Here is a 12,395-nt window from a genome sequence, read left to right as displayed (position 1 = left end):
GGAATGTGCTATGCCATTTTGAAGTGGCTGAAACCTATTTCAGTATTTCATGAGATTTCTCATCAGAAAGGAAGACGGCAAAGGGTGGTGGTGATGCAAATAAGAGCATGAAGCAAATGCCACATGTGGCATTTCTTTCTCAATCACTTCACAAAGGAAATTGAAATACATATAATTTGTGAACTTCTGCATGACAATCTCTGGGAAAATGCAAAATGCTTAGAAGTGGTTAGGACCAGGAAAAAGAGGTTACTTTTAGTAAATTCCTTTCTCATTTGCCTTGAAAGAGCCAGGGAATATGGTCCTGTGAGAAGCCCTTTACTCTAAAAAGGCACCTTTGTGAGGATTAATCAAATCACAAATAAGAGAAAATCTTCAGATGCTGGAAATCCAAGCGGCACACACAAAATGCTGGAGGAACACAGCAGGTCAGGCAGCATCCATGGAAAAAAGCACAGTTAACATTTCAGGCCGAAACCCTTCGGCAGGACTGGAGACTGCGTTTGGTGGTGACATCCAGTTGGAGATGACTGAAGCACTTATCTTTCCCTCCTTCCCACTTTCTGCTTTCCACAGGGATCGCTGCTTATGTGACTCCCTTGTCCATTCGTCCCTCCCCACTGATCTGGCCTGGCACTTATCCTTGCAAATGGAACAAGTGCTACACCTGCTCCTATACCTCCTCCTTCACTACCATTCAGGGCCCCAAACTGTCCTTCTGGATGAGGTGATACTTCACCTGTGAATCTGTTGGAGTCATATACTGTGTTTGGTGCTCCTGGTGTGGCCTTCTGAATATTGGTGAGACCCGACGTAGATTGGGAGACCACTCCGCTGAGAATCTATGCTCCCTCCGGCAGAACAATCAGGATCTCCCAGTGGCCACTCATTTTCATTCTGCTTCCTATTCCCATTCTGACATGTCCATCCATGGCCTCCTCCACTGTCGTGATAAGGCCACAGTTAAGTTGGAGGTACAACACCTTATATTCTGTTTGCGTAGCCTCCAACCTAATGGTATGAACATCGATTTCTCAAACTTCCAGTAATGACTTCCCCCTCCTCCTTCACCATTTCCTATCCCCTTTTCCCCCTCTCAAGTTATCTCATCGCCTCCATCTGGTGCTCCTTCCCCCCCTTTTTTCTTTCTTCCATGGCCTTCTGTCTCTTTCAGTAATCAACTTCCTAGCTCTTTGCTTCATCCCTCCCCCTCCACGTTTTACCTATCACCTGGTGTTTCTCTCTCCCTTCCCACCACGTTTCAAATCTACCCCTCAGGTTTTTTTCTCCAGTCCTGCCATAAAGTTTCGGCCCGAAATGTCAACTGTGCTTTTTTCCATGGACGCTGCCTGGCCTGCTGAGTTCTTCCAGTATTTTGTGTGCGTTTGTGAGCATTAAGCCAGACCCGTCTGATTGAACTCAGTTGATTGTATTATTCCTTAATGTAGAATCATATGGAATGAACTTTGGCATTATGGATCATAGATCAAATGTTGCATTGATCATTGATTTATATCAGCATTAAGTGATCTGCTTCTTATCTGAAGCAAAATTATGGTAACCCCAATAACATCATGGTCAAATTTGTTCATTTTTCTGCTTCCTAAGTGAAAACTATATTTAGAAAATTTCCCATTCCTGGAAAATGAGGACCATAAATGAAGTGCAATGTATTTTGACAAAGAACTGTCTGGCGTGGAAACACCAATGCTCAGGAATAGAAAAATATGTACAGAAAATGGTAGGTACCTTACAGTCCATCAGGGCAGAGTTCATCCCACCATTTAACACATTTACATCGACTGCAGCAACGATAAAGCAGCATCCAACATCATGGAGCACCCCCGCCCCCACCCCCCCACATTCAGGCCATGCTCTCTTCTCAATACTACTCACAGGCAGGTTGTACAGAAGCCTTAGGTCCTACAGCATCAGGCTGAGTAACAGTTATTACCATACAACCATCAGGCCCTGAACCAGCATGGATAAATTCACTAATCACAACTTCAAACTAATTCTTCAACCTACAAACTCATTTTCGAAGAGTCCTTACAGCTCGTTCTTAGTATTATTTTATTGCATATTGGTTGCATAAGGAGCTGCAGCTCCTTAGAGACTGTGTTAAGGAAATAGAAATGTAGCTCAATGACCTTCTGCTCATACTGCAGAATGAGGAGGTGATAGAAAGGAGCTACAGGGAGGTCGTCCCTCCAAAATTGCAGGAGGCAGGTCCCTGGGGAACTGTCAGGAGAGGGAAAGGGAACAGGCAGCCAGTGTAGAGTACTCCTGTAGTCATTCCCCTCGATAATAAGTATATAACTTTGGATACTCTTGGGGCGAGGGAATGACCTACCAGGCTACAGTGAGCAGGTCTCTGGCACTGAGTCTGGCTATGTGGCTCATAAGGGAAGTGTGTAGAAGAGATGAGCTGTAGCGATAGCGAATTTGCTGGTTAGGGGGAACAGAAAGGCGGTTCTGTGGATGAGAGCAAGATTCCTGGATGGTTTGTTGCCTCCAGGGTGCCAGGGTCAGGGACATATTGGATAGAGTCCACAGGCTTTTTAATTGGGACCATGAGCAGCCAGAGTTCATAGTCCATGTCACTGCCAATAACATGGGTAGGATGGGTGATGAGGTCCTGCAAAGTGAGCTCAGAGAGTTAGAATAGAACAGAACAGAAATCTGTTGTCATTGCTCAAGACAATGAGATTGAGATATAACGGATTTACAATACATGTGCTACAGCTTCATTGAAAAAATATTTGCATACTTACATGCAACAAGTGATACTCCATAATACTCAAAGGCCATTGGCAAGCCAGGGTGTAGCATTATTCCACTGCACGACCGCCCTTGGGAAGAAGCTGTTTTTTCAGTCTTGGCTAAAATGGCAGGAGATTGAGCAGACAGTGTCCAGGATGGGAAACAACCATGAGAGCTCCTTGGTGATGTTCATCCCCAAAAACTTGAAACTAGGAATCCTTTCCACTACCTCACCATTTATGAATAGTGGGGCTTGTTCGGGATGCCTTGCCTTCCTGAAGTCAATTACAATTTCTTTTGTCTTCTTGATGCTGAGAGATAGGTTGTGGTTCCTGCATCAATCAGACAGTTTCAGCACTTCCTCTCTATATACAGATTAATTATTGCTTGAGATACATGAGAGAGGGACAAGGGGGTGAGAAATGGTGTTTGGGGGGGTGGGGAAGAGGCATTACTGGAAGTTTGAGAAATCGATGTTCATGCCATCAGGTGGGAGGCTACCCAATCGGAATATAAGGTGTTGTTCCTACAACCTAACTGTGGCCTTATCCCGACAGTGGAGGAGGCCATAGATGGACATATCAGAATGGGATTGGGAAGTGGAATTAAAATGGGTGGCCACTGGGAGATCCTGCTTGTTCTGGTGGACGGAGCTTGGATGCTTGGTAAGGTGGTCTCCCAATCTACGTCGGTTCTTACCGACATACAAGAGGCCATAGCGGGAGCACTGGACACAGCATACAGCCCCAGCAGACTCACAGGTGAAGTGTCGCCTCACCTGGAAGGACTGTTTGAAGCCCTGAATGGTAGTGAGGGAGGAAGTGTAGGGGCAGGTGTAGCATTTGTTCCGCTTGCAATGGTAAGTGCCCGGAGGGAGATCAGTGGGGAGGGACAAATGGACAAGGGAGTTGCATAGGGAGCAATCCCTGTGGAAAGCAGAAAGTGGATGGGGTAAGAACAGATGTGTGTGAAATGGAAGAGATGCGGTTCAGGGCAGCATTGATGGTGGAGGAAGGGAAGCCGCTCTTCCATTTCACACACGTCTACTCTTACCCCATCCTCCCGCCACCCTACCAGGGATAGGGCTCCTCTTGTCCTCACCTACTACCCCACCAGCCTCTGCGTCCAGCACATAATTCGTTGAAACTTCCGCCACCTCCAACTGATCCCACCACCAAACATATCATTTCCTCCCCTCGAAACATATCGTTTCCTCCCCTCCACTTTCTGCAGGCATCGCTCCCTATGTGACTTCCTTGTCCACTTGTCCCTCCCCACTGATCTCCCTCATTGCAAGCGGAACAAAGTGCTTCACATGCCCCTACACTTCCTCCCTCACTACCATACAGAGTCCAAACAGTCGCTTCTGTTGAGGCGACACTTCACCTGTGAGCCTGTTGGGGTTGAATACTGTGTCCAGTGCACCCACAGGGGCCTCTTGTACACTGGTGAGACTCAACGTAGATTGGGAGACCGCTTCGCTGAGCATCTATGCTCCATCCACCAGAACAAGTGGGATCTTTAATTTCACCTCCTATTCTGATAAGTCCATCCATGACCTCCTCCATTGTCAATATAAGGCCACAACACCTTATATTCCGATAGGGCAGTCTCCACCCTGATGACATGAACATCAATTTCTCAGACTTCCAGTAATGCCTTCACCACCCCCTATCGCCATTCACCATTTCCCATTCCCTTGTCTCTCTCTCTCTCATGTTATCTCCTTGCCTGCCCATCACCTCCCTCCGGTGCTCCTCCCCTCTTTCTTCTTTCTCCTATGGCCTTCTGTCTCTTTCACCAATCAACTTTCTAGCTCTTTGCTTCATCCCTCCCCCTCCAAGTTTCATCTATCGCCTGGCATTTTTCTCTCTCCACCGCATCCCCCCACCTTTCTCCTCAGCTATTTTTTCTCCAGTCCTGCCAAAGGGTTTCGGCCCGAAATGTGGACTGTACTTTTTTCCATAGGTGCTGCCTGGCCTGCTGAGTTCCTCCAGCGTCTTGTGTCTGTTGTTTGGATTTCAAGCTTCTGTAGATTTTCTCTTGTTTGTGGATTGGGATAGGTTATTTTCTGACAAAGACGTACTTGGTAAGTGGGAGACTTTCAAAAGCGAAATCTTAAGAGTATAGAGTTTGTGTGTTTCTGTCAGTGTAAAAGCCAAGGATAACCAATTAATGGAACCTTGGTTTTTGAGAGATATTGAGGCCCTGATTAGTGAAAGATAGGAGTCGTATAGCACATATAATCAGGCAGGAACAAAAGAAGTAGTTGAGGAGTGCAAGAAATGCAAAACAGAAAACTTATAAAAGAAATCAGGAGGGCTGAAAGAAGACCTGAGGTTGCCCCAGCAGATAGGGCGAAGGAGAGCCCTAAGTGCTTCTATAGATATATTAAGAGCAAAAGAATAGTTTTCAGGAAAATCAGATTGATAATCTATGCATGGAGCCAAAAGGGATGGGCATACCTTAATGGATTATTTACATCTGTACTTACTCAGGAGATGGACACAGAGTCTATAGATGTGAGGCAATGCAGCAGGAAAGTCATGGACCCTATACGGATTACAGAGGAGGAGCTGTTTGCTGTCTTGAGGCAAATTAGGGTGGATAAATCCTCAGGGCCAGACAAGCTGTTTCCTTGGACTCTGTAGGAGTTTTAGAGCAGAAATTGCAGGGGCCCTAACCGAGATATTTAAAACACACTTAGCCACAGTTGAGGTTTTGGAGGATTGGAGGATAGCTAAAGTTCTTCTGTTGTTTAAGAAAGGCTCTAAAAATGAATCAGGAAATTATAGGCTTGTAAGCCTAACATTGGTAATGGGTTGATTATTGATAGGTATTCTAAGGACCAGACATATATGTATTTGGATAGAGAGGGACTGATTAGGGATAGTCAACATGATTTTGTGTGTGGTAGGCTGTGTCAGACCCATGTTATAGATTTTTTCAAAGAGGTTACCAGAAATGCTGATGAACACAAGGTAGTGAATGTTGTCTACATGTACTTTAGTAAGACCTTTGACAAGCCCTGCAAGGGACTTTGGTCAAGAAAGTTCAGTTACTTGGCGTTCAAGATGAGGTCATAAATTGGACTACACATGGGCTTCATGGAAGAAGCCAGGGGCTGGTTGTAGATGGGTGCCTCTCTGGCTAGAGGCCTGTGACTAGTGGTGTGCTGAGGAATCGGTGCTGGGTCCATTGTTCAATGGTCTAGATGATAATGCAGTAAACTGGATCAACAATTTTAGAATGAAACCAAGACTGTGGGTGTAGTGGACAGCGAGGAAGACTATCAAAGCTTGCAGTGGGTTCTGGGCCAGCTGGAAAAACAGACTGAATATTGGCAAATTGAACTTAATGCAGACAAGTGTGATGTGTTGCACTTATGAGCACCAACCGGGGTAGATCTCACATGGTGAGTGGTAGGGCATGGAGGAGTGTGGTAGAACAGAGGGATCTGGGAATGCAGATCCATAACTTCTGGAAAATGGCCTCACAGGTAGACAGGGTCATAAAGAAAACTTTTGGTACATTGGCCTTCATTAATTAGTGCATTGAGTACAGGAGTTGGGATGTTAATTTGAAATTGTATAAGGCATTGGTGGGGCCTGATTTGGAGTATTATGTGCAGCTTTGGTCACCTACCTACAGGAAAGATATAAATAAGATTGAAAGAGTGCAGAGAAAATTTACAAGGATGTTGCCAGAACTTGAGGACCTGAGTTAGAGGGAAAGGCTGAATAGATTAGGACTTTGTTCCCTAGAATGTAGAAGATTGAGGGGAGGTTTGATAAAGCTATGAGGGGTAATAGTTAGGGTAAATGTATGAAAGCTTTTTTCACTGAAGTTGAGTGAGATTACAACTAGAGTTCATGAGTTAAGAGTGAAAGGCGAGATGTTTAAGGGGAAATTGAGGGGGAACTTCACTCAGAGGGTGGCGAGTGTGTGGAATGAGCTGCCAGTGCAAGTGGTAAATGTGGGTTCGATTTCAATACTTAAGTGAAATTCCGATAGATGCGTGGATGGGAAGGGTATGAAGGGATATGGTCCATGTGTAGTCGATAGGAATAGGTAGACGGATAGTTTGGCAGACTAGATGGGCCAAAGGGCTAGGTTTTGTGCTGTAGTGTGCTATGACTCTATAGTTGTTTGTTACTCTTTGCTTATGTGTAGATTTTCATAAATTTGATTGTATTTCTGTATTTTCTGTAAATATCTGCAAGAAATGAATCGCAAGGTAGTACAATACATGGTAACATAAGTACTTTGACAATAACTTTTCCTTTGACTTTGAATAGCAGCTCAGGTTTGGTTCTAAGTACTGTGTGAAAGGAATTTATTGACAATGGCTGACTGCATTACCACTGGTGTCATCAGGCATCTAATGCAGAATAGCACACTTCGATATGAGTTAGCAACTACTGGAATAGAAAACACCTGGAAAGCTGTTCCATCAGTCAGTTTGAAAGTCCTCTGAGGAAAGTTTAAGCCAGAACATCTGAACTGACTTCAGCAGGTAAAAAGGGGTGAGATACAGAAACACGGGACTAACAGAAAGAAAAAAAGGAGAAAAAAAAAATCAGAAAAAGTATTAAAAATTGTTAAAGTTTCTGATGTGTGACTATTTATATGTATCCATCTCATAGGTCAAAGGGTGAATATAACACTTGGTAAGCTACCAGGCCATTTAAGGTTGGAAGATAAATGGTTGATCTTTGAGTTGTGCGGGGATATTTGTCTTTATGGGGCAGCATCATGCGCAGATTTTGACATTTATAATGTTGACATGTGTGCAACAGAACAAGTTATGATGCTTCATCCATTCAGGATTTCTCTATTAAATATCACCCAGGTGGTTTTTGATGCTTCTTCCCTACAGAAATTTGCCGAGTTAATAAAAATGACCAGCCTCCTTTTCTAATCTGATGTTAATATCCATACCTGCAAGCTACTGTGCAGCTACTTGGCCCTCAAAGCAGTATTGTTTGCACAGTCAGTATTCACAATCTAAAAATCATATATACTTCCCTGGGAACACCGTGCTTTGAAGTAGATCGTAGCTTAGCCAGAATAATGTGTTGACGTTTTTTTTAAATTCACTGCTGTCAGTGAGCTCTCTGGGCCAAGCACAGCATGTTCTGTCAGGATAAAATACATGGCTAGCAATTTCAATGCATTAAGGCACACTATATACATATGTTTATATACATATACACACACCAAAAAAATAACATTATTTACAAAGCAGAACACTTGACCTATATGCATGGAGAATCTTAAGCTCTTTCAACAGACTTAGTATTCCAGTTAGTGTTCTATTGTTACAAAGTTGGCATAACAACGGCACTCTGTCCAACAGAATTACAATATGCCTGCACACAAAGTAGTACTCAGCCGTACTACACTACTCATTTTTATATGAAAGATATTCTAATGTCTACTTTTTTAATATATACACACCATGAGTAATACGGAGGACCAGGAAGAGATGTGAAGAATTGCTGGAGCATATTTATCTTGTTGATTCAAACTTACTTCTGAAATCATACATACAAGTCATGCATTCGCATACACTTCAATATATGTCTATACCTTATTTATGCTTCCACTAGCATGGTAAAATAATTTAAAATGATTCATATTTCATGTAATTACCACTAGTTTCCTCTTTTAAATGAAAAAAAAAGAAGCATTGATCGTGTGGATAGTCAGAGGCTTTTTCCCAGGGCTGAAATGGTTGCCACAAGAGGACACAGGTTTAAGGTGCTGGGGAGTAGGTACAGAGGAGATATCAGGGGCAAGTTTTTTTACTCAGAGAGTGCGTGGAATGGGCTGCCGGCAACTGTGGTGGAGGCAAATACGATAGTGTCTTTTAAGAGACTTTTAGTACATGGAGCTTAGTAAAATAGAGGGCTATAGGTAAGCCTAGTAATTTCTAAGGTAGGGGCATGTTCGGCACAACTCTGTGGGCCGAAGGGCCTATATTGTGCTGTAGGTTTTCTATGTTTCTAAAAACAAATACAATGTTGCAGTTGGCTTACAGAGTTTTCTTTATTTCCTTGCAGATTTGGTACTGATTCTACATTTGAACCGTTGGATCTGAACTCATTGAAGCTTCTGTCAATTTGTCAGACGTGCTTGGATTTTGTTCTTCCCTCTCCCAAGTTTGCACTACTTCCAAGTCAGACACAGCATAAAATCAAATAGTTGACCATCCTGACTTTGAACACCTTGAGCAAAGGTAATTTAATCCATACAAGGATTTTGGATTTTATCACTAATTTCAAGCAAATATCTCTTGGTTCCACTAAAGTCTCCTATTTTTCTTGCCTGCTTTATTTGTGAGCTCATCTTGACAGAGGTAAGGACACAAGTGTGCCCGTCTTGCTTTTAGATGTGTTCCTTTTGAGTATAGTGTCATTGTGACACTTTGATTTAATGCTTAAATTCAAACCATTTTCCACTTGAGTAAAGCTGAAGTGTGTTTACAATCTTGTCTTTGTCAAGGACTTATTAGCAATAGCCCACATAGCTTTGTGGGTGGAAAATCATGCCTCATAAGCTTGATTGAGGTTTTTTGAGGTGATCAAGATGATTGAGAGCACAGTGGTGGAGTTGTCCATCTGGATTTTAAAAAGACTTTTGACAAGATCCTGCATGGTAAGCTGGTTTGGAAGCTGAGATCTTTTAGGATCCAGGGAGCCTGTGACCAGGGATGTGCCAGAGGGAATGGTGATGGGTGCACTGTTGTTTATCACATATTTTATCATTTTTTTTTGCAATTGATGGCAATGTGATTAGTAAATTTATGGATTGCATCAAAATAGGTATCATGAACAAGTATGTTTGCTACAGGTTAAGCAGAATCTAGATTAAGTCAGAAAGTAGGCAGAGAAATTGCAGATGGACTCAGGCAAGAGCAAAGTGATGCAGTTTTGTAAGTTAATACACAATAGGTTGCACGGCCCTGGGAAGTGTTGTAGAACAGAGACACCTTGGGGTACAAGTACATAGCTCTGTGAAAGTGGCAATGCAGATAATCAGGGTAGTGAAAAGGACCATGGCATGCTTCCCTTCATCAGCTGGGGCACTGGGGCAAAAGAAGTTACAGTTCTTTAGAACACAGATAAGACTACATATGGAGTATTATATGTAATTGTCATAGGGTGCTCCATAACCAGAGGGCATAGGTTAAGGGCAAGGTGTGAAAGATTCAAAGTGTTGCAAGCACGAGGCTGAGGATGAACCCAAGTGCAGGACACAGGCGCGGAGGCAGAGTTGTGAGGCGTTAGCACCGGCCCAAACGGGGAACCGGTATCCAGGAGAGTCTTTACACAGAGACAAGGTTTACGTAGAATATCCAGGAAATGACACGGAGCTTAGAACTGACAGACCCAAGGAATCAGGAAACGAGGTTCACTCACACTAGAGTCGTCCAACAAACTGGCAAAGCATGGCTGTGCCGCCCGAGTTTTATCCTGTGTTCGCTAATGGGAACCAGGTGTGTTGTAGTTAGTAGAACTGGGAATGACTGGAAATCAGACGAGGGGATTAAGGCCCAATTAAGGAGGTAATAGTAAGATGGGGAACTGCCAGATGGGACCATGACAGTATTCCCCCCCCCCCCACCCGCCACCAACGGGAGCATCCAGGCAAACTTACAGGCTTGTCTGGATGGTCCCGATGGAAGTCTTGGATGAGGGAGGGGTCCAGGATGAAGGAGCGGGGAACCCAGGAACACTCCTTTGGGCCGTACCCTTCCCAGTCGACCAGGTATTGGAGGCCCCTGCCCCAAGGTAATACAGGGACCCATCCTCCTTCTCTACAAAGAAGAAACTGACACTCACCAGGGATGATGAAGGTCGAATAATGCCCGCGCTAGGGACTCGCTAATGTATTTCTCCATGGTCTCTCTCTCCGGTTGGGATAAGTTATAAAGACAACTGGCGGGTAACGAGGCCCCGGGGAGAAGGTCGATATAGCGCAATCATATGGGCAGTGCAGAAGCAGGGAACGAGCCCATTGTTTGCTGAATACCTGTCCCAGGTCACAGTATTCTGCGGGGACTCCAGACAAGTCGAGGGGTTCCAAGACAGGCGGGTTCGCGGCAGCCTCCCTAGGGGATGGAGCCAACTGCAGACAGGTGACATGGCAAAACCGGCTCCAGCTGGCTATCCTCCCAGTAGACCGGTCGATGTAGGGGTTGTGGTGGTTCAGCTAGGGTCATCCTACAACTACAAGGGCTTGAGGAGAATGGATGACATTAAATTGTACCTCCTCTCGATGGTTTCCAGACAGAAACAAGATCAGGGGTGGCATACAGTGGGTAACCTGAGTCAGCAGTTTTCCATCCAGCACCCAGGCCTCCAGAGGGACACTTAATGGCTGTTGAGGTATTCCAGCCCGGGTGCCTATGTCCTTGTCCAGCAGATTTCCCTTGGTACCGGAATACACCAAGGCGGATATGGATAGGGACTGTTGTTGATAATTCACCATAGCCGGGATCTGCATCTGGGGGCCTGAAGGGAGTGTCGTCTGGCTCACCAGGGTCCCCCTTTCTACTAATGAGCCCTCCCCTTTGGCCGCAGAGGACAGGTATCCCAGAAATGTCCCGGCTGACCGCAATAGTAACAATCTCCAGCTCCCTGCCTCCAAAGTTGTTTGGCAGGGGAGAGACGGTTCCGTCCCAGCTGCATCGGTTCCTCCCCCAGGGCAGTGGGGACGGTTGGAGCAGGAGCTATACTTGGAGCTGCCAGGGAGGGGAGGCTGGCTGGCTGGCTGAAGATGGTAAGGTGGGACGTAGGCTGACCCGAGGAGCGGGATGACTGGTCTTTTCTCTTAGATGGTCTTGAAGTCGATTATCGAGCCTGGTGGCTAGAGAAATCAGAGAGTCCAGGCTGTCCTGGAACTCGATGGAGTATTTTGCTACGCTTCACAAACCGTGTCAGAGAGTTAGCAAGCCATTAGCGGCATCCTTACCATGAATGGGTTGTTCAAAGACCTTCCCCATTTTGGAGACGAAGGTGGGGATGGAGGAACAGATCTCTGGTTGGTTGTCCCAGACCATGGTGTCCTATGCCAAGGCATCCGCTCATAACAGCACCATGATGTATGCAATCTTTGATCTGTCTGAGGTGTACATACATGACTGTTTTTCAAAGACCTAAGAGCATTGTAATAAGAAGGCCTGTCACTTCCCTAGGTCCCCAGCATAGGGTTCTGGTTCAGGTACATACGGCTCTCAAGGGGACTGTGTTGCCGATCCAAGGGACGTAGCCATCCCAGGCTGTGTGGTTTGGTCAGACAGGGTTCTTGGAAGGGACAGAGTAAGGGAAACAGATACCCGGTCAACCTGCTCACTGACCTTCCTCACATTCATGGACAGCACACAATTGTTTTCCCATGACCTCTCTGAGCAACTGGTTGTGGGTGCCCAGTAGGTAGCCCTGGCTGGCAAGGGCCTGTTGCAGGGGGGGTCTATGTCTGCTGGGTTCATTCTTAGCCAGTTCATTCTGTTGCAAAGACAAGGCTGAGGATGAACCCAAGTGCAGGACACAGGCACGGAGGCAGAGTCGTGAGGCATTAGCACCACTACAAACAGGGAGCCAGTATCCAGGAGAGTCTTTACACAA

The 12,395-nt window shown here is 45.2% G+C and overlaps 1 protein-coding gene across 1 annotated transcript in view; it reads left to right on the top strand.

The window, feature by feature from the left end:
- The window catches only part of LOC140204132 (kelch-like protein 4), a 401,566-nt gene that overhangs the window by 88,037 nt on the left and 301,134 nt on the right, over positions 1 to 12,395 (top strand). The window contains exon 2 of the mRNA XM_072270528.1: positions 8,829 to 9,004. The gene's annotated coding sequence lies outside the window, so the exon portion shown is untranslated. The remainder of the gene's footprint in view (positions 1 to 8,828; positions 9,005 to 12,395) is intronic.

The sequence above is a fragment of the Mobula birostris genome, chromosome 10, assembly GCF_030028105.1.
Source record: "Mobula birostris isolate sMobBir1 chromosome 10, sMobBir1.hap1, whole genome shotgun sequence".
Lineage (NCBI taxonomy): Eukaryota > Metazoa > Chordata > Chondrichthyes > Myliobatiformes > Myliobatidae > Mobula > Mobula birostris.
The sequence above is the reverse complement of the archived record's forward strand: the minus strand, read 5'-3'. Positions and strand labels throughout refer to the sequence as shown.